The sequence below is a fragment of the Eubalaena glacialis genome, chromosome 1 (assembly GCF_028564815.1).
Source record: "Eubalaena glacialis isolate mEubGla1 chromosome 1, mEubGla1.1.hap2.+ XY, whole genome shotgun sequence".
Classification (NCBI taxonomy): domain Eukaryota; kingdom Metazoa; phylum Chordata; class Mammalia; order Artiodactyla; family Balaenidae; genus Eubalaena; species Eubalaena glacialis.
In genome coordinates this window covers 107,033,041-107,053,358 of record NC_083716.1, presented here as the reverse complement: position 1 = coordinate 107,053,358, position 20,318 = coordinate 107,033,041, and positions in this window count along the sequence as shown.

Here is a 20,318-nt window from a genome sequence, read left to right as displayed (position 1 = left end):
TTTGAGCAGTTTGGATGTCACACCGAGTGCCTGCATGAGGTAGAGGCCCGGCAGGTGTGAGTTCCCAGAAGGAACGCGGAGCAGAGCGTGTCTCTTATGGCACGTCACTGCTCTGCACTGAGTCAAAGTTGCCCAGCCCATTAGACCGGCTAGGAATATGTTCCCGAGGTGTTCGTACGCTGTGTCAACCTGGTTCTCCAAGGAAGGAAGCCGTGTGTCGCCCTGGATTCTGCACGCCCAGAAGTGTTCCGAAGGGCCTACACGGCTGTCTGTCGATCAGCAGGCAGACAGGACACTTGGGGTACTCAGTGTATTTGCACGGGAAGCGGTGCCGACGCGAGAGCCCTGGGAGACCCGAAAGGCCTCCTCGCCTTCCTTTTAAGCGGAACAACGACCGAGACCTCATGGAAACTGCTGCACGCAGAGCTTGCCAGGGGGACAAGTGGGTCCTTACCATGAGACTAGTGGTCACCTTGTGGCTTCCCAGAACGCACGAGGGCTGTGGGATTAGCTCCCCCTAAGAATTGAGAGCACCTGACTTCTCTGGGCAAAGTACTCGTTCCCCTCCCAGGCGTGCCTGCGGTGAAAAGCAGCTGGGCAATTCCACACTTTTGCACACAGGTTCTAGGCCGCCCAGAATCCAGCTTTCGAGACGGGAAAAGACTGCTTTGGTGCGCTGATGCTAGGGGTCACCTTGCGATTGCCCAGAACGAACGTGGGTCGCAGCTTAGCTCTCCTCTGAAAGGGCAGGCACCCCGTTTGTCCGGGGGACATACTGGTTTCCTCCCCAGCTGTGCCTGCAGTGAGCAGAAGCTGGACATAGTGAGCGTTTCAGAAACAGCTCCGAGGCTACCTGTATCCAGCTTTCCAAAGGGGGAAAACACTGGTTTTCTAAGCAGTGCCACCTACCCTCGTTAACACCCGCCATAAGTACGTGCAGGACTGGAAGTGCAAAGGGAGACCGTCGCGACACACTGGGCCCTTGGCTAAATAGTTTTCACTGCGCAGGCGTCTGCGTGTGGCAAGCTCCCTAACCGAGTGAAGGCCTGAGGAAGACCTAGTTGGCACTGCGTCTTCCAAGGGCCTGCCAGTGTAAAGTGAGGAATTGTGCTCTTGGCTCAGGTTGGATCTCACCTCGACTTCCTGCTTGAGGCAGAGAGCGGGGAGGTATGAGTTCCAAGAAGGAACGCGGGGGAGAAGTTTCTCTCAGGGTAAGTCACCTTTCCGCACTGAGTCCAAGTGGCCCAGCCCAGGAGACCGTGTAGGACTGTGTTCCAGGGCTCTTTGCAAGCTGTGTCAACCTAGGTTTCTAAGGAAGAGAACGGTGTGTCGCCTTGGACTCTGCATGCCAAGGAGTGTTCCGAAGGGCCTACGCGGCTGTCTGTTGCTCAGCAGGCAGAGAGGAGGCCCGGCGGACTCAGTGTAGTTGCCCGGGAAACGGTGCGGACGCGAGAGCCCATCGCGTCCTGAAAGGCATCCTCGAGTTCCAGCTAGGCAGCACATCGACGCACACTTCCTGGAAACTGCTGTATGCCCCCACATGCCCGTGGGCGAAAGTGGCACTTACGGGGAGCCCAGTGATCACCCTGCGGTTTCCCCGAACGAACGAGGGCGGCGGCATTAGTGCCCCCCCAAGGATTGCAGGCACCCAGTTCCTCTGTGGAAATGAGTCCTTTACTCCCAAGGCGTTGCTGCAGTGAAGAGACGCAGGGCCTTTTCAGGGTTTGGCCGAGAGCTCCGTGGTTGCGAGGATGCAGCTTTCCAAACGGTGAAAGACTGCTTTTCTAAACAGGGCCCCCTATGGTAGCTACCACGCAACGTTAAGTACCTGCAGTATTTGAGGGGCGAAGGCAGACAAACGCGACACACTGGGCCCTTCGCTGAATCCGTTTGAATGAGCGGGTGTCGAAGTGTGGCAAGCTCCCTAACCGAGTGAAGGCCTGAGGAAGGCCTTGTTGGCACTGCATCTCCCAGAGGCCTACCATCGTAAAGTGGTGAATCGTGGTCTTCTTTGAGCAGGTTGGATGTCACACCGAGTGCCTGCATGAGGTAGAGGCCCGGCAGGTGTGAGTTCCCAGAAGGAACGCGGAGCAGAGCGTGTCTCTTATGGCACGTCACTGCTCTGCACTGAGTCAAAGTTGCCCAGCCCATTAGACCGGCTAGGAATATGTTCCCGAGGTGTTCGTACGCTGTGTCAACCTGGTTCTCCAAGGAAGGGAGCCGTGTGTCGCCCTGGATTCTGCACGCCCGGAAGTGTTCCGAAGGGCCTACACGGCTGTCTGTCGATCAGCAGGCAGACAGGACACTTGGGGTACTCAGTGTATTTGCACGGGAAGCGGTGCCGACGCGAGAGCCCTGGGAGACCCGAAAGGCCTCCTCGCCTTCCTTTTAAGCGGAACAACGACCGAGACCTCATGGAAACTGCTGCACGCAGAGCTTGCCAGGGGGACAAGTGGGTCCTTACCATGAGACTAGTGGTCACCTTGTGGCTTCCCAGAACGCACGAGGGCTGTGGGATTAGCTCCCCCTAAGAATTGAGAGCACCTGACTTCTCTGGGCAAAGTACTCGTTCCCCTCCCAGGCGTGCCTGCGGTGAAAAGCAGCTGGGCAATTCCACACTTTTGCACACAGGTTCTAGGCCGCCCAGAATCCAGCTTTCGAGACGGGAAAAGACTGCTTTGGTGCGCTGATGCTAGGGGTCACCTTGCGATTGCCCAGAACGAACGTGGGCCGCAGCTTAGCTCTCCTCTGAAAGGGCAGGCACCCCGTTTGTCCGGGGGACATACTGGTTTCCTCCCCAGCTGTGCCTGCAGTGAGTAGAAGCTGGACATAGTGAGCGTTTCAGAAACAGCGCCGAGGCTACCTGTATCCAGCTTTCCAAAGGGGGAAAACACTGGTTTTCTAAGCAGTGCCACCTACCCTCGTTAACACCCGCCATAAGTACGTGCAGGACTGGAAGTGCAAAGGGAGACCGTCGCGACACACTGGGCCCTTGGCTAAATAGTTTTCACTGCGCAGGCGTCTGCGTGTGGCAAGCTCCCTAACCGAGTGAAGGCCTGAGGAAGACCTAGTTGGCACTGCGTCTTCCAAGGGCCTGCCAGTGTAAAGTGAGGAATTGTGCTCTTGGCTCAGGTTGGATCTCACCTCGACTTCCTGCTTGAGGCAGAGAGCGGGGAGGTATGAGTTCCAAGAAGGAACGCGGGGGAGAAGTTTCTCTCAGGGTAAGTCACCTTTCCGCACTGAGTCCAAGTGGCCCAGCCCAGGAGACCGTGTAGGACTGTGTTCCAGGGCTCTTTGCAAGCTGTGTCAACCTAGGTTTCTAAGGAAGAGAACGGTGTGTCGCCTTGGACTCTGCATGCCAAGGAGTGTTCCGAAGGGCCTACGCGGCTGTCTGTTGCTCAGCAGGCAGAGAGGAGGCCCGGCGGACTCAGTGTAGTTGCCCGGGAAACGGTGCGGACGCGAGAGCCCATCGCGTCCTGAAAGGCATCCTCGAGTTCCAGCTAGGCAGCACATCGACGCACACTTCCTGGAAACTGCTGTATGCCCCCACATGCCCGTTGGCGAAAGTGGCACTTACGGGGAGCCCAGTGATCACCCTGCGGTTTCCCCGAACGAACGAGGGCGGCGGCATTAGTGCCCCCCCAAGGATTGCAGGCACCCAGTTCCTCTGTGGAAATGAGTCCTTTACTCCCAAGGCGTTGCTGCAGTGAAGAGACGCAGGGCCTTTTCAGGGTTTGGCCGAGAGCTCCGTGGTTGCGAGGATGCAGCTTTCCAAACGGTGAAAGACTGCTTTTCTAAACAGGGCCCCCTATGGTAGCTACCACGCAACGTTAAGTACCTGCAGTATTTGAGGGGCGAAGGCAGACAAATGCGACACACTGGGCCCTTCGCTGAATCCGTTTGAATGAGCGGGTGTCGAAGTGTGGCAAGCTCCCTAACCGAGTGAAGGCCTGAGGAAGGCCTTGTTGGCACTGCATCTCCCAGAGGCCTACCAGCGTAAAGTGGTGAATTGTGGTCTTCTTTGAGCAGTTTGGATGTCACACCGAGTGCCTGCATGAGGTAGAGGCCCGGCAGGTGTGAGTTCCCAGAAGGAACGCGGAGCAGAGCGTGTCTCTTATGGCACGTCACTGCTCTGCACTGAGTCAAAGTTGCCCAGCCCATTAGACCGGCTAGGAATATGTTCCCGAGGTGTTCGTACGCTGTGTCAACCTGGTTCTCCAAGGAAGGAAGCCGTGTGTCGCCCTGGATTCTGCACGCCCAGAAGTGTTCCGAAGGGCCTACACGGCTGTCTGTCGATCAGCAGGCAGACAGGACACTTGGGGTACTCAGTGTATTTGCACGGGAAGCGGTGCCGACGCGAGAGCCCTGGGAGACCCGAAAGGCCTCCTCGCCTTCCTTTTAAGCGGAACAACGACCGAGACCTCATGGAAACTGCTGCACGCAGAGCTTGCCAGGGGGACAAGTGGGTCCTTACCATGAGACTAGTGGTCACCTTGTGGCTTCCCAGAACGCACGAGGGCTGTGGGATTAGCTCCCCCTAAGAATTGAGAGCACCTGACTTCTCTGGGCAAAGTACTCGTTCCCCTCCCAGGCGTGCCTGCGGTGAAAAGCAGCTGGGCAATTCCACACTTTTGCACACAGGTTCTAGGCCGCCCAGAATCCAGCTTTCGAGACGGGAAAAGACTGCTTTGGTGCGCTGATGCTAGGGGTCACCTTGCGATTGCCCAGAACGAACGTGGGCCGCAGCTTAGCTCTCCTCTGAAAGGGCAGGCACCCCGTTTGTCCGGGGGACATACTGGTTTCCTCCCCAGCTGTGCCTGCAGTGAGCAGAAGCTGGACATAGTGAGCGTTTCAGAAACAGCTCCGAGGCTACCTGTATCCAGCTTTCCAAAGGGGGAAAACACTGGTTTTCTAAGCAGTGCCACCTACCCTCGTTAACACCCGCCATAAGTACGTGCAGGACTGGAAGTGCAAAGGGAGACCGTCGCGACACACTGGGCCCTTGGCTAAATAGTTTTCACTGCGCAGGCGTCTGCGTGTGGCAAGCTCCCTAACCGAGTGAAGGCCTGAGGAAGACCTAGTTGGCACTGCGTCTTCCAAGGGCCTGCCAGTGTAAAGTGAGGAATTGTGCTCTTGGCTCAGGTTGGATCTCACCTCGACTTCCTGCTTGAGGCAGAGAGCGGGGAGGTATGAGTTCCAAGAAGGAACGCGGGGGAGAAGTTTCTCTCAGGGTAAGTCACCTTTCCGCACTGAGTCCAAGTGGCCCAGCCCAGGAGACCGTGTAGGACTGTGTTCCAGGGCTCTTTGCAAGCTGTGTCAACCTAGGTTTCTAAGGAAGAGAACGGTGTGTCGCCTTGGACTCTGCATGCCAAGGAGTGTTCCGAAGGGCCTACGCGGCTGTCTGTTGCTCAGCAGGCAGAGAGGAGGCCCGGCGGACTCAGTGTAGTTGCCCGGGAAACGGTGCGGACGCGAGAGCCCATCGCGTCCTGAAAGGCATCCTCGAGTTCCAGCTAGGCAGCACATCGACGCACACTTCCTGGAAACTGCTGTATGCCCCCACATGCCCGTGGGCGAAAGTGGCACTTACGGGGAGCCCAGTGATCACCCTGCGGTTTCCCCGAACGAACGAGGGCGGCGGCATTAGTGCCCCCCCAAGGATTGCAGGCACCCAGTTCCTCTGTGGAAATGAGTCCTTTACTCCCAAGGCGTTGCTGCAGTGAAGAGACGCAGGGCCTTTTCAGGGTTTGGCCGAGAGCTCCGTGGTTGCGAGGATGCAGCTTTCCAAACGGTGAAAGACTGCTTTTCTAAACAGGGCCCCCTATGGTAGCTACCACGCAACGTTAAGTACCTGCAGTATTTGAGGGGCGAAGGCAGACAAACGCGACACACTGGGCCCTTCGCTGAATCCGTTTGAATGAGCGGGTGTCGAAGTGTGGCAAGCTCCCTAACCGAGTGAAGGCCTGAGGAAGGCCTTGTTGGCACTGCATCTCCCAGAGGCCTACCATCGTAAAGTGGTGAATCGTGGTCTTCTTTGAGCAGGTTGGATGTCACACCGAGTGCCTGCATGAGGTAGAGGCCCGGCAGGTGTGAGTTCCCAGAAGGAACGCGGAGCAGAGCGTGTCTCTTATGGCACGTCACTGCTCTGCACTGAGTCAAAGTTGCCCAGCCCATTAGACCGGCTAGGAATATGTTCCCGAGGTGTTCGTACGCTGTGTCAACCTGGTTCTCCAAGGAAGGGAGCCGTGTGTCGCCCTGGATTCTGCACGCCCGGAAGTGTTCCGAAGGGCCTACACGGCTGTCTGTCGATCAGCAGGCAGACAGGACACTTGGGGTACTCAGTGTATTTGCACGGGAAGCGGTGCCGACGCGAGAGCCCTGGGAGACCCGAAAGGCCTCCTCGCCTTCCTTTTAAGCGGAACAACGACCGAGACCTCATGGAAACTGCTGCACGCAGAGCTTGCCAGGGGGACAAGTGGGTCCTTACCATGAGACTAGTGGTCACCTTGTGGCTTCCCAGAACGCACGAGGGCTGTGGGATTAGCTCCCCCTAAGAATTGAGAGCACCTGACTTCTCTGGGCAAAGTACTCGTTCCCCTCCCAGGCGTGCCTGCGGTGAAAAGCAGCTGGGCAATTCCACACTTTTGCACACAGGTTCTAGGCCGCCCAGAATCCAGCTTTCGAGACGGGAAAAGACTGCTTTGGTGCGCTGATGCTAGGGGTCACCTTGCGATTGCCCAGAACGAACGTGGGCCGCAGCTTAGCTCTCCTCTGAAAGGGCAGGCACCCCGTTTGTCCGGGGGACATACTGGTTTCCTCCCCAGCTGTGCCTGCAGTGAGTAGAAGCTGGACATAGTGAGCGTTTCAGAAACAGCGCCGAGGCTACCTGTATCCAGCTTTCCAAAGGGGGAAAACACTGGTTTTCTAAGCAGTGCCACCTACCCTCGTTAACACCCGCCATAAGTACGTGCAGGACTGGAAGTGCAAAGGGAGACCGTCGCGACACACTGGGCCCTTGGCTAAATAGTTTTCACTGCGCAGGCGTCTGCGTGTGGCAAGCTCCCTAACCGAGTGAAGGCCTGAGGAAGACCTAGTTGGCACTGCGTCTTCCAAGGGCCTGCCAGTGTAAAGTGAGGAATTGTGCTCTTGGCTCAGGTTGGATCTCACCTCGACTTCCTGCTTGAGGCAGAGAGCGGGGAGGTATGAGTTCCAAGAAGGAACGCGGGGGAGAAGTTTCTCTCAGGGTAAGTCACCTTTCCGCACTGAGTCCAAGTGGCCCAGCCCAGGAGACCGTGTAGGACTGTGTTCCAGGGCTCTTTGCAAGCTGTGTCAACCTAGGTTTCTAAGGAAGAGAACGGTGTGTCGCCTTGGACTCTGCATGCCAAGGAGTGTTCCGAAGGGCCTACGCGGCTGTCTGTTGCTCAGCAGGCAGAGAGGAGGCCCGGCGGACTCAGTGTAGTTGCCCGGGAAACGGTGCGGACGCGAGAGCCCATCGCGTCCTGAAAGGCATCCTCGAGTTCCAGCTAGGCAGCACATCGACGCACACTTCCTGGAAACTGCTGTATGCCCCCACATGCCCGTTGGCGAAAGTGGCACTTACGGGGAGCCCAGTGATCACCCTGCGGTTTCCCCGAACGAACGAGGGCGGCGGCATTAGTGCCCCCCCAAGGATTGCAGGCACCCAGTTCCTCTGTGGAAATGAGTCCTTTACTCCCAAGGCGTTGCTGCAGTGAAGAGACGCAGGGCCTTTTCAGGGTTTGGCCGAGAGCTCCGTGGTTGCGAGGATGCAGCTTTCCAAACGGTGAAAGACTGCTTTTCTAAACAGGGCCCCCTATGGTAGCTACCACGCAACGTTAAGTACCTGCAGTATTTGAGGGGCGAAGGCAGACAAATGCGACACACTGGGCCCTTCGCTGAATCCGTTTGAATGAGCGGGTGTCGAAGTGTGGCAAGCTCCCTAACCGAGTGAAGGCCTGAGGAAGGCCTTGTTGGCACTGCATCTCCCAGAGGCCTACCAGCGTAAAGTGGTGAATTGTGGTCTTCTTTGAGCAGGTTGGATGTCACACCGAGTGCCTGCATGAGGTAGAGGCCCGGCAGGTGTGAGTTCCCAGAAGGAACGCGGAGCAGAGCGTGTCTCTTATGGCACGTCACTGCTCTGCACTGAGTCAAAGTTGCCCAGCCCATTAGACCGGCTAGGAATATGTTCCCGAGGTGTTCGTACGCTGTGTCAACCTGGTTCTCCAAGGAAGGGAGCCGTGTGTCGCCCTGGATTCTGCACGCCCAGAAGTGTTCCGAAGGGCCTACACGGCTGTCTGTCGATCAGCAGGCAGACAGGACACTTGGGGTACTCAGTGTATTTGCACGGGAAGCGGTGCCGACGCGAGAGCCCTGGGAGACCCGAAAGGCCTCCTCGCCTTCCTTTTAAGCGGAACAACGACCGAGACCTCATGGAAACTGCTGCACGCAGAGCTTGCCAGGGGGACAAGTGGGTCCTTACCATGAGACTAGTGGTCACCTTGTGGCTTCCCAGAACGCACGAGGGCTGTGGGATTAGCTCCCCCTAAGAATTGAGAGCACCTGACTTCTCTGGGCAAAGTACTCGTTCCCCTCCCAGGCGTGCCTGCGGTGAAAAGCAGCTGGGCAATTCCACACTTTTGCACACAGGTTCTAGGCCGCCCAGAATCCAGCTTTCGAGACGGGAAAAGACTGCTTTGGTGCGCTGATGCTAGGGGTCACCTTGCGATTGCCCAGAACGAACGTGGGCCGCAGCTTAGCTCTCCTCTGAAAGGGCAGGCACCCCGTTTGTCCGGGGGACATACTGGTTTCCTCCCCAGCTGTGCCTGCAGTGAGTAGAAGCTGGACATAGTGAGCGTTTCAGAAACAGCGCCGAGGCTACCTGTATCCAGCTTTCCAAAGGGGGAAAACACTGGTTTTCTAAGCAGTGCCACCTACCCTCGTTAACACCCGCCATAAGTACGTGCAGGACTGGAAGTGCAAAGGGAGACCGTCGCGACACACTGGGCCCTTGGCTAAATAGTTTTCACTGCGCAGGCGTCTGCGTGTGGCAAGCTCCCTAACCGAGTGAAGGCCTGAGGAAGACCTAGTTGGCACTGCGTCTTCCAAGGGCCTGCCAGTGTAAAGTGAGGAATTGTGCTCTTGGCTCAGGTTGGATCTCACCTCGACTTCCTGCTTGAGGCAGAGAGCGGGGAGGTATGAGTTCCAAGAAGGAACGCGGGGGAGAAGTTTCTCTCAGGGTAAGTCACCTTTCCGCACTGAGTCCAAGTGGCCCAGCCCAGGAGACCGTGTAGGACTGTGTTCCAGGGCTCTTTGCAAGCTGTGTCAACCTAGGTTTCTAAGGAAGAGAACGGTGTGTCGCCTTGGACTCTGCATGCCAAGGAGTGTTCCGAAGGGCCTACGCGGCTGTCTGTTGCTCAGCAGGCAGAGAGGAGGCCCGGCGGACTCAGTGTAGTTGCCCGGGAAACGGTGCGGACGCGAGAGCCCATCGCGTCCTGAAAGGCATCCTCGAGTTCCAGCTAGGCAGCACATCGACGCACACTTCCTGGAAACTGCTGTATGCCCCCACATGCCCGTTGGCGAAAGTGGCACTTACGGGGAGCCCAGTGATCACCCTGCGGTTTCCCCGAACGAACGAGGGCGGCGGCATTAGTGCCCCCCCAAGGATTGCAGGCACCCAGTTCCTCTGTGGAAATGAGTCCTTTACTCCCAAGGCGTTGCTGCAGTGAAGAGACGCAGGGCCTTTTCAGGGTTTGGCCGAGAGCTCCGTGGTTGCGAGGATGCAGCTTTCCAAACGGTGAAAGACTGCTTTTCTAAACAGGGCCCCCTATGGTAGCTACCACGCAACGTTAAGTACCTGCAGTATTTGAGGGGCGAAGGCAGACAAATGCGACACACTGGGCCCTTCGCTGAATCCGTTTGAATGAGCGGGTGTCGAAGTGTGGCAAGCTCCCTAACCGAGTGAAGGCCTGAGGAAGGCCTTGTTGGCACTGCATCTCCCAGAGGCCTACCAGCGTAAAGTGGTGAATTGTGGTCTTCTTTGAGCAGTTTGGATGTCACACCGAGTGCCTGCATGAGGTAGAGGCCCGGCAGGTGTGAGTTCCCAGAAGGAACGCGGAGCAGAGCGTGTCTCTTATGGCACGTCACTGCTCTGCACTGAGTCAAAGTTGCCCAGCCCATTAGACCGGCTAGGAATATGTTCCCGAGGTGTTCGTACGCTGTGTCAACCTGGTTCTCCAAGGAAGGAAGCCGTGTGTCGCCCTGGATTCTGCACGCCCAGAAGTGTTCCGAAGGGCCTACACGGCTGTCTGTCGATCAGCAGGCAGACAGGACACTTGGGGTACTCAGTGTATTTGCACGGGAAGCGGTGCCGACGCGAGAGCCCTGGGAGACCCGAAAGGCCTCCTCGCCTTCCTTTTAAGCGGAACAACGACCGAGACCTCATGGAAACTGCTGCACGCAGAGCTTGCCAGGGGGACAAGTGGGTCCTTACCATGAGACTAGTGGTCACCTTGTGGCTTCCCAGAACGCACGAGGGCTGTGGGATTAGCTCCCCCTAAGAATTGAGAGCACCTGACTTCTCTGGGCAAAGTACTCGTTCCCCTCCCAGGCGTGCCTGCGGTGAAAAGCAGCTGGGCAATTCCACACTTTTGCACACAGGTTCTAGGCCGCCCAGAATCCAGCTTTCGAGACGGGAAAAGACTGCTTTGGTGCGCTGATGCTAGGGGTCACCTTGCGATTGCCCAGAACGAACGTGGGCCGCAGCTTAGCTCTCCTCTGAAAGGGCAGGCACCCCGTTTGTCCGGGGGACATACTGGTTTCCTCCCCAGCTGTGCCTGCAGTGAGCAGAAGCTGGACATAGTGAGCGTTTCAGAAACAGCTCCGAGGCTACCTGTATCCAGCTTTCCAAAGGGGGAAAACACTGGTTTTCTAAGCAGTGCCACCTACCCTCGTTAACACCCGCCATAAGTACGTGCAGGACTGGAAGTGCAAAGGGAGACCGTCGCGACACACTGGGCCCTTGGCTAAATAGTTTTCACTGCGCAGGCGTCTGCGTGTGGCAAGCTCCCTAACCGAGTGAAGGCCTGAGGAAGACCTAGTTGGCACTGCGTCTTCCAAGGGCCTGCCAGTGTAAAGTGAGGAATTGTGCTCTTGGCTCAGGTTGGATCTCACCTCGACTTCCTGCTTGAGGCAGAGAGCGGGGAGGTATGAGTTCCAAGAAGGAACGCGGGGGAGAAGTTTCTCTCAGGGTAAGTCACCTTTCCGCACTGAGTCCAAGTGGCCCAGCCCAGGAGACCGTGTAGGACTGTGTTCCAGGGCTCTTTGCAAGCTGTGTCAACCTAGGTTTCTAAGGAAGAGAACGGTGTGTCGCCTTGGACTCTGCATGCCAAGGAGTGTTCCGAAGGGCCTACGCGGCTGTCTGTTGCTCAGCAGGCAGAGAGGAGGCCCGGCGGACTCAGTGTAGTTGCCCGGGAAACGGTGCGGACGCGAGAGCCCATCGCGTCCTGAAAGGCATCCTCGAGTTCCAGCTAGGCAGCACATCGACGCACACTTCCTGGAAACTGCTGTATGCCCCCACATGCCCGTGGGCGAAAGTGGCACTTACGGGGAGCCCAGTGATCACCCTGCGGTTTCCCCGAACGAACGAGGGCGGCGGCATTAGTGCCCCCCCAAGGATTGCAGGCACCCAGTTCCTCTGTGGAAATGAGTCCTTTACTCCCAAGGCGTTGCTGCAGTGAAGAGACGCAGGGCCTTTTCAGGGTTTGGCCGAGAGCTCCGTGGTTGCGAGGATGCAGCTTTCCAAACGGTGAAAGACTGCTTTTCTAAACAGGGCCCCCTATGGTAGCTACCACGCAACGTTAAGTACCTGCAGTATTTGAGGGGCGAAGGCAGACAAACGCGACACACTGGGCCCTTCGCTGAATCCGTTTGAATGAGCGGGTGTCGAAGTGTGGCAAGCTCCCTAACCGAGTGAAGGCCTGAGGAAGGCCTTGTTGGCACTGCATCTCCCAGAGGCCTACCATCGTAAAGTGGTGAATCGTGGTCTTCTTTGAGCAGGTTGGATGTCACACCGAGTGCCTGCATGAGGTAGAGGCCCGGCAGGTGTGAGTTCCCAGAAGGAACGCGGAGCAGAGCGTGTCTCTTATGGCACGTCACTGCTCTGCACTGAGTCAAAGTTGCCCAGCCCATTAGACCGGCTAGGAATATGTTCCCGAGGTGTTCGTACGCTGTGTCAACCTGGTTCTCCAAGGAAGGGAGCCGTGTGTCGCCCTGGATTCTGCACGCCCGGAAGTGTTCCGAAGGGCCTACACGGCTGTCTGTCGATCAGCAGGCAGACAGGACACTTGGGGTACTCAGTGTATTTGCACGGGAAGCGGTGCCGACGCGAGAGCCCTGGGAGACCCGAAAGGCCTCCTCGCCTTCCTTTTAAGCGGAACAACGACCGAGACCTCATGGAAACTGCTGCACGCAGAGCTTGCCAGGGGGACAAGTGGGTCCTTACCATGAGACTAGTGGTCACCTTGTGGCTTCCCAGAACGCACGAGGGCTGTGGGATTAGCTCCCCCTAAGAATTGAGAGCACCTGACTTCTCTGGGCAAAGTACTCGTTCCCCTCCCAGGCGTGCCTGCGGTGAAAAGCAGCTGGGCAATTCCACACTTTTGCACACAGGTTCTAGGCCGCCCAGAATCCAGCTTTCGAGACGGGAAAAGACTGCTTTGGTGCGCTGATGCTAGGGGTCACCTTGCGATTGCCCAGAACGAACGTGGGCCGCAGCTTAGCTCTCCTCTGAAAGGGCAGGCACCCCGTTTGTCCGGGGGACATACTGGTTTCCTCCCCAGCTGTGCCTGCAGTGAGTAGAAGCTGGACATAGTGAGCGTTTCAGAAACAGCGCCGAGGCTACCTGTATCCAGCTTTCCAAAGGGGGAAAACACTGGTTTTCTAAGCAGTGCCACCTACCCTCGTTAACACCCGCCATAAGTACGTGCAGGACTGGAAGTGCAAAGGGAGACCGTCGCGACACACTGGGCCCTTGGCTAAATAGTTTTCACTGCGCAGGCGTCTGCGTGTGGCAAGCTCCCTAACCGAGTGAAGGCCTGAGGAAGACCTAGTTGGCACTGCGTCTTCCAAGGGCCTGCCAGTGTAAAGTGAGGAATTGTGCTCTTGGCTCAGGTTGGATCTCACCTCGACTTCCTGCTTGAGGCAGAGAGCGGGGAGGTATGAGTTCCAAGAAGGAACGCGGGGGAGAAGTTTCTCTCAGGGTAAGTCACCTTTCCGCACTGAGTCCAAGTGGCCCAGCCCAGGAGACCGTGTAGGACTGTGTTCCAGGGCTCTTTGCAAGCTGTGTCAACCTAGGTTTCTAAGGAAGAGAACGGTGTGTCGCCTTGGACTCTGCATGCCAAGGAGTGTTCCGAAGGGCCTACGCGGCTGTCTGTTGCTCAGCAGGCAGAGAGGAGGCCCGGCGGACTCAGTGTAGTTGCCCGGGAAACGGTGCGGACGCGAGAGCCCATCGCGTCCTGAAAGGCATCCTCGAGTTCCAGCTAGGCAGCACATCGACGCACACTTCCTGGAAACTGCTGTATGCCCCCACATGCCCGTTGGCGAAAGTGGCACTTACGGGGAGCCCAGTGATCACCCTGCGGTTTCCCCGAACGAACGAGGGCGGCGGCATTAGTGCCCCCCCAAGGATTGCAGGCACCCAGTTCCTCTGTGGAAATGAGTCCTTTACTCCCAAGGCGTTGCTGCAGTGAAGAGACGCAGGGCCTTTTCAGGGTTTGGCCGAGAGCTCCGTGGTTGCGAGGATGCAGCTTTCCAAACGGTGAAAGACTGCTTTTCTAAACAGGGCCCCCTATGGTAGCTACCACGCAACGTTAAGTACCTGCAGTATTTGAGGGGCGAAGGCAGACAAATGCGACACACTGGGCCCTTCGCTGAATCCGTTTGAATGAGCGGGTGTCGAAGTGTGGCAAGCTCCCTAACCGAGTGAAGGCCTGAGGAAGGCCTTGTTGGCACTGCATCTCCCAGAGGCCTACCAGCGTAAAGTGGTGAATTGTGGTCTTCTTTGAGCAGTTTGGATGTCACACCGAGTGCCTGCATGAGGTAGAGGCCCGGCAGGTGTGAGTTCCCAGAAGGAACGCGGAGCAGAGCGTGTCTCTTATGGCACGTCACTGCTCTGCACTGAGTCAAAGTTGCCCAGCCCATTAGACCGGCTAGGAATATGTTCCCGAGGTGTTCGTACGCTGTGTCAACCTGGTTCTCCAAGGAAGGAAGCCGTGTGTCGCCCTGGATTCTGCACGCCCAGAAGTGTTCCGAAGGGCCTACACGGCTGTCTGTCGATCAGCAGGCAGACAGGACACTTGGGGTACTCAGTGTATTTGCACGGGAAGCGGTGCCGACGCGAGAGCCCTGGGAGACCCGAAAGGCCTCCTCGCCTTCCTTTTAAGCGGAACAACGACCGAGACCTCATGGAAACTGCTGCACGCAGAGCTTGCCAGGGGGACAAGTGGGTCCTTACCATGAGACTAGTGGTCACCTTGTGGCTTCCCAGAACGCACGAGGGCTGTGGGATTAGCTCCCCCTAAGAATTGAGAGCACCTGACTTCTCTGGGCAAAGTACTCGTTCCCCTCCCAGGCGTGCCTGCGGTGAAAAGCAGCTGGGCAATTCCACACTTTTGCACACAGGTTCTAGGCCGCCCAGAATCCAGCTTTCGAGACGGGAAAAGACTGCTTTGGTGCGCTGATGCTAGGGGTCACCTTGCGATTGCCCAGAACGAACGTGGGCCGCAGCTTAGCTCTCCTCTGAAAGGGCAGGCACCCCGTTTGTCCGGGGGACATACTGGTTTCCTCCCCAGCTGTGCCTGCAGTGAGCAGAAGCTGGACATAGTGAGCGTTTCAGAAACAGCTCCGAGGCTACCTGTATCCAGCTTTCCAAAGGGGGAAAACACTGGTTTTCTAAGCAGTGCCACCTACCCTCGTTAACACCCGCCATAAGTACGTGCAGGACTGGAAGTGCAAAGGGAGACCGTCGCGACACACTGGGCCCTTGGCTAAATAGTTTTCACTGCGCAGGCGTCTGCGTGTGGCAAGCTCCCTAACCGAGTGAAGGCCTGAGGAAGACCTAGTTGGCACTGCGTCTTCCAAGGGCCTGCCAGTGTAAAGTGAGGAATTGTGCTCTTGGCTCAGGTTGGATCTCACCTCGACTTCCTGCTTGAGGCAGAGAGCGGGGAGGTATGAGTTCCAAGAAGGAACGCGGGGGAGAAGTTTCTCTCAGGGTAAGTCACCTTTCCGCACTGAGTCCAAGTGGCCCAGCCCAGGAGACCGTGTAGGACTGTGTTCCAGGGCTCTTTGCAAGCTGTGTCAACCTAGGTTTCTAAGGAAGAGAACGGTGTGTCGCCTTGGACTCTGCATGCCAAGGAGTGTTCCGAAGGGCCTACGCGGCTGTCTGTTGCTCAGCAGGCAGAGAGGAGGCCCGGCGGACTCAGTGTAGTTGCCCGGGAAACGGTGCGGACGCGAGAGCCCATCGCGTCCTGAAAGGCATCCTCGAGTTCCAGCTAGGCAGCACATCGACGCACACTTCCTGGAAACTGCTGTATGCCCCCACATGCCCGTGGGCGAAAGTGGCACTTACGGGGAGCCCAGTGATCACCCTGCGGTTTCCCCGAACGAACGAGGGCGGCGGCATTAGTGCCCCCCCAAGGATTGCAGGCACCCAGTTCCTCTGTGGAAATGAGTCCTTTACTCCCAAGGCGTTGCTGCAGTGAAGAGACGCAGGGCCTTTTCAGGGTTTGGCCGAGAGCTCCGTGGTTGCGAGGATGCAGCTTTCCAAACGGTGAAAGACTGCTTTTCTAAACAGGGCCCCCTATGGTAGCTACCACGCAACGTTAAGTACCTGCAGTATTTGAGGGGCGAAGGCAGACAAACGCGACACACTGGGCCCTTCGCTGAATCCGTTTGAATGAGCGGGTGTCGAAGTGTGGCAAGCTCCCTAACCGAGTGAAGGCCTGAGGAAGGCCTTGTTGGCACTGCATCTCCCAGAGGCCTACCATCGTAAAGTGGTGAATCGTGGTCTTCTTTGAGCAGGTTGGATGTCACACCGAGTGCCTGCATGAGGTAGAGGCCCGGCAGGTGTGAGTTCCCAGAAGGAACGCGGAGCAGAGCGTGTCTCTTATGGCACGTCACTGCTCTGCACTGAGTCAAAGTTGCCCAGCCCATTAGACCGGCTAGGAATATGTTCCCGAGGTGTTCGTACGCTGTGTCAACCTGGTTCTCCAAGGAAGGGAGCCGTGTGTCGCCCTGGATTCTGCACGCCCGGAAGTGTTCCGAAGGGCCTACACGGCTGTCTGTCGATCAGCAGGCAGACAGGACACTTGGGGTACTCAGTGTATTTCACGGGAAGCGGTGCCGACGCGAGAGCCCTGGGAGACCCGAAAGGCCTCCTCGCCTTCCTTTTAAGCGGAACAACGACCGAGACCTCATGGAAACTGCTGCACGCAGAGCTTGCCAGGGGGACAAGTGGGTCCTTACCATGAGACTAGTGGTCACCTTGTGGCTTCCCAGAACGCACGAGGGCTGTGGGATTAGCTCCCCCTAAGAATTGAGAGCACCTGACTTCTCTGGGCAAAGTACTCGTTCCCCTCCCAGGCGTGCCTGCGGTGAAAAGCAGCTGGGCAATTCCACACTTTTGCACACAGGTTCTAGGCCGCCCAGAATCCAGCTTTCGAGACGGGAAAAGACTGCTTTGGTGCGCTGATGCTAGGGGTCACCTTGCGATTGCCCAGAACGAACGTGGGCCGCAGCTTAGCTCTCCTCTGAAAGGGCAGGCACCCCGTTTGTCCGGGGGACATACTGGTTTCCTCCCCAGCTGTGCCTGCAGTGAGTAGAAGCTGGACATAGTGAGCGTTTCAGAAACAGCTCCGAGGCTACCTGTATCCAGCTTTCCAAAGGGGGAAAACACTGGTTTTCTAAGCAGTGCCACCTACCCTCGTTAACACCCGCCATAAGTACGTGCAGGACTGGAAGTGCAAAGGGAGACCGTCGCGACACACTGGGCCCTTGGCTAAATAGTTTTCACTGCGCAGGCGTCTGCGTGTGGCAAGCTCCCTAACCGAGTGAAGGCCTGAGGAAGACCTAGTTGGCACTGCGTCTTCCAAGGGCCTGCCAGTGTAAAGTGAGGAATTGTGCTCTTGGCTCAGGTTGGATCTCACCTCGACTTCCTGCTTGAGGCAGAGAGCGGGGAGGTATGAGTTCCAAGAAGGAACGCGGGGGAGAAGTTTCTCTCAGGGTAAGTCACCTTTCCGCACTGAGTCCAAGTGGCCCAGCCCAGGAGACCGTGTAGGACTGTGTTCCAGGGCTCTTTGCAAGCTGTGTCAACCTAGGTTTCTAAGGAAGAGAACGGTGTGTCGCCTTGGACTCTGCATGCCAAGGAGTGTTCCGAAGGGCCTACGCGGCTGTCTGTTGCTCAGCAGGCAGAGAGGAGGCCCGGCGGACTCAGTGTAGTTGCCCGGGAAACGGTGCGGACGCGAGAGCCCATCGCGTCCTGAAAGGCATCCTCGAGTTCCAGCTAGGCAGCACATCGACGCACACTTCCTGGAAACTGCTGTATGCCCCCACATGCCCGTTGGCGAAAGTGGCACTTACGGGGAGCCCAGTGATCACCCTGCGGTTTCCCCGAACGAACGAGGGCGGCGGCATTAGTGCCCCCCCAAGGATTGCAGGCACCCAGTTCCTCTGTGGAAATGAGTCCTTTACTCCCAAGGCGTTGCTGCAGTGAAGAGACGCAGGGCCTTTTCAGGGTTTGGCCGAGAGCTCCGTGGTTGCGAGGATGCAGCTTTCCAAACGGTGAAAGACTGCTTTTCTAAACAGGGCCCCCTATGGTAGCTACCACGCAACGTTAAGTACCTGCAGTATTTGAGGGGCGAAGGCAGACAAATGCGACACACTGGGCCCTTCGCTGAATCCGTTTGAATGAGCGGGTGTCGAAGTGTGGCAAGCTCCCTAACCGAGTGAAGGCCTGAGGAAGGCCTTGTTGGCACTGCATCTCCCAGAGGCCTACCAGCGTAAAGTGGTGAATTGTGGTCTTCTTTGAGCAGTTTGGATGTCACACCGAGTGCCTGCATGAGGTAGAGGCCCGGCAGGTGTGAGTTCCCAGAAGGAACGCGGAGCAGAGCGTGTCTCTTATGGCACGTCACTGCTCTGCACTGAGTCAAAGTTGCCCAGCCCATTAGACCGGCTAGGAATATGTTCCCGAGGTGTTCGTACGCTGTGTCAACCTGGTTCTCCAAGGAAGGGAGCCGTGTGTCGCCCTGGATTCTGCACGCCCAGAAGTGTTCCGAAGGGCCTACACGGCTGTCTGTCGATCAGCAGGCAGACAGGACACTTGGGGTACTCAGTGTATTTGCACGGGAAGCGGTGCCGACGCGAGAGCCCTGGGAGACCCGAAAGGCCTCCTCGCCTTCCTTTTAAGCGGAACAACGACCGAGACCTCATGGAAACTGCTGCACGCAGAGCTTGCCAGGGGGACAAGTGGGTCCTTACCATGAGACTAGTGGTCACCTTGTGGCTTCCCAGAACGCACGAGGGCTGTGGGATTAGCTCCCCCTAAGAATTGAGAGCACCTGACTTCTCTGGGCAAAGTACTCGTTCCCCTCCCAGGCGTGCCTGCGGTGAAAAGCAGCTGGGCAATTCCACACTTTTGCACACAGGTTCTAGGCCGCCCAGAATCCAGCTTTCGAGACGGGAAAAGACTGCTTTGGTGCGCTGATGCTAGGGGTCACCTTGCGATTGCCCAGAACGAACGTGGGCCGCAGCTTAGCTCTCCTCTGAAAGGGCAGGCACCCCGTTTGTCCGGGGGACATACTGGTTTCCTCCCCAGCTGTGCCTGCAGTGAGCAGAAGCTGGACATAGTGAGCGTTTCAGAAACAGCTCCGAGGCTACCTGTATCCAGCTTTCCAAAGGGGGAAAACACTGGTTTTCTAAGCAGTGCCACCTACCCTCGTTAACACCCGCCATAAGTACGTGCAGGACTGGAAGTGCAAAGGGAGACCGTCGCGACACACTGGGCCCTTGGCTAAATAGTTTTCACTGCGCAGGCGTCTGCGTGTGGCAAGCTCCCTAACCGAGTGAAGGCCTGAGGAAGACCTAGTTGGCACTGCGTCTTCCAAGGGCCTGCCAGTGTAAAGTGAGGAATTGTGCTCTTGGCTCAGGTTGGATCTCACCTCGACTTCCTGCTTGAGGCAGAGAGCGGGGAGGTATGAGTTCCAAGAAGGAACGCGGGGGAGAAGTTTCTCTCAGGGTAAGTCACCTTTCCGCACTGAGTCCAAGTGGCCCAGCCCAGGAGACCGTGTAGGACTGTGTTCCAGGGCTCTTTGCAAGCTGTGTCAACCTAGGTTTCTAAGGAAGAGAACGGTGTGTCGCCTTGGACTCTGCATGCCAAGGAGTGTTCCGAAGGGCCTACGCGGCTGTCTGTTGCTCAGCAGGCAGAGAGGAGGCCCGGCGGACTCAGTGTAGTTGCCCGGGAAACGGTGCGGACGCGAGAGCCCATCGCGTCCTGAAAGGCATCCTCGAGTTCCAGCTAGGCAGCACATCGACGCACACTTCCTGGAAACTGCTGTATGCCCCCACATGCCCGTGGGCGAAAGTGGCACTTACGGGGAGCCCAGTGATCACCCTGCGGTTTCCCCGAACGAACGAGGGCGGCGGCATTAGTGCCCCCCCAAGGATTGCAGGCACCCAGTTCCTCTGTGGAAATGAGTCCTTTACTCCCAAGGCGTTGCTGCAGTGAAGAGACGCAGGGCCTTTTCAGGGTTTGGCCGAGAGCTCCGTGGTTGCGAGGATGCAGCTTTCCAAACGGTGAAAGACTGCTTTTCTAAACAGGGCCCCCTATGGTAGCTACCACGCAACGTTAAGTACCTGCAGTATTTGAGGGGCGAAGGCAGACAAACGCGACACACTGGGCCCTTCGCTGAATCCGTTTGAATGAGCGGGTGTCGAAGTGTGGCAAGCTCCCTAACCGAGTGAAGGCCTGAGGAAGGCCTTGTTGGCACTGCATCTCCCAGAGGCCTACCATCGTAAAGTGGTGAATCGTGGTCTTCTTTGAGCAGGTTGGATGTCACACCGAGTGCCTGCATGAGGTAGAGGCCCGGCAGGTGTGAGTTCCCAGAAGGAACGCGGAGCAGAGCGTGTCTCTTATGGCACGTCACTGCTCTGCACTGAGTCAAAGTTGCCCAGCCCATTAGACCGGCTAGGAATATGTTCCCGAGGTGTTCGTACGCTGTGTCAACCTGGTTCTCCAAGGAAGGGAGCCGTGTGTC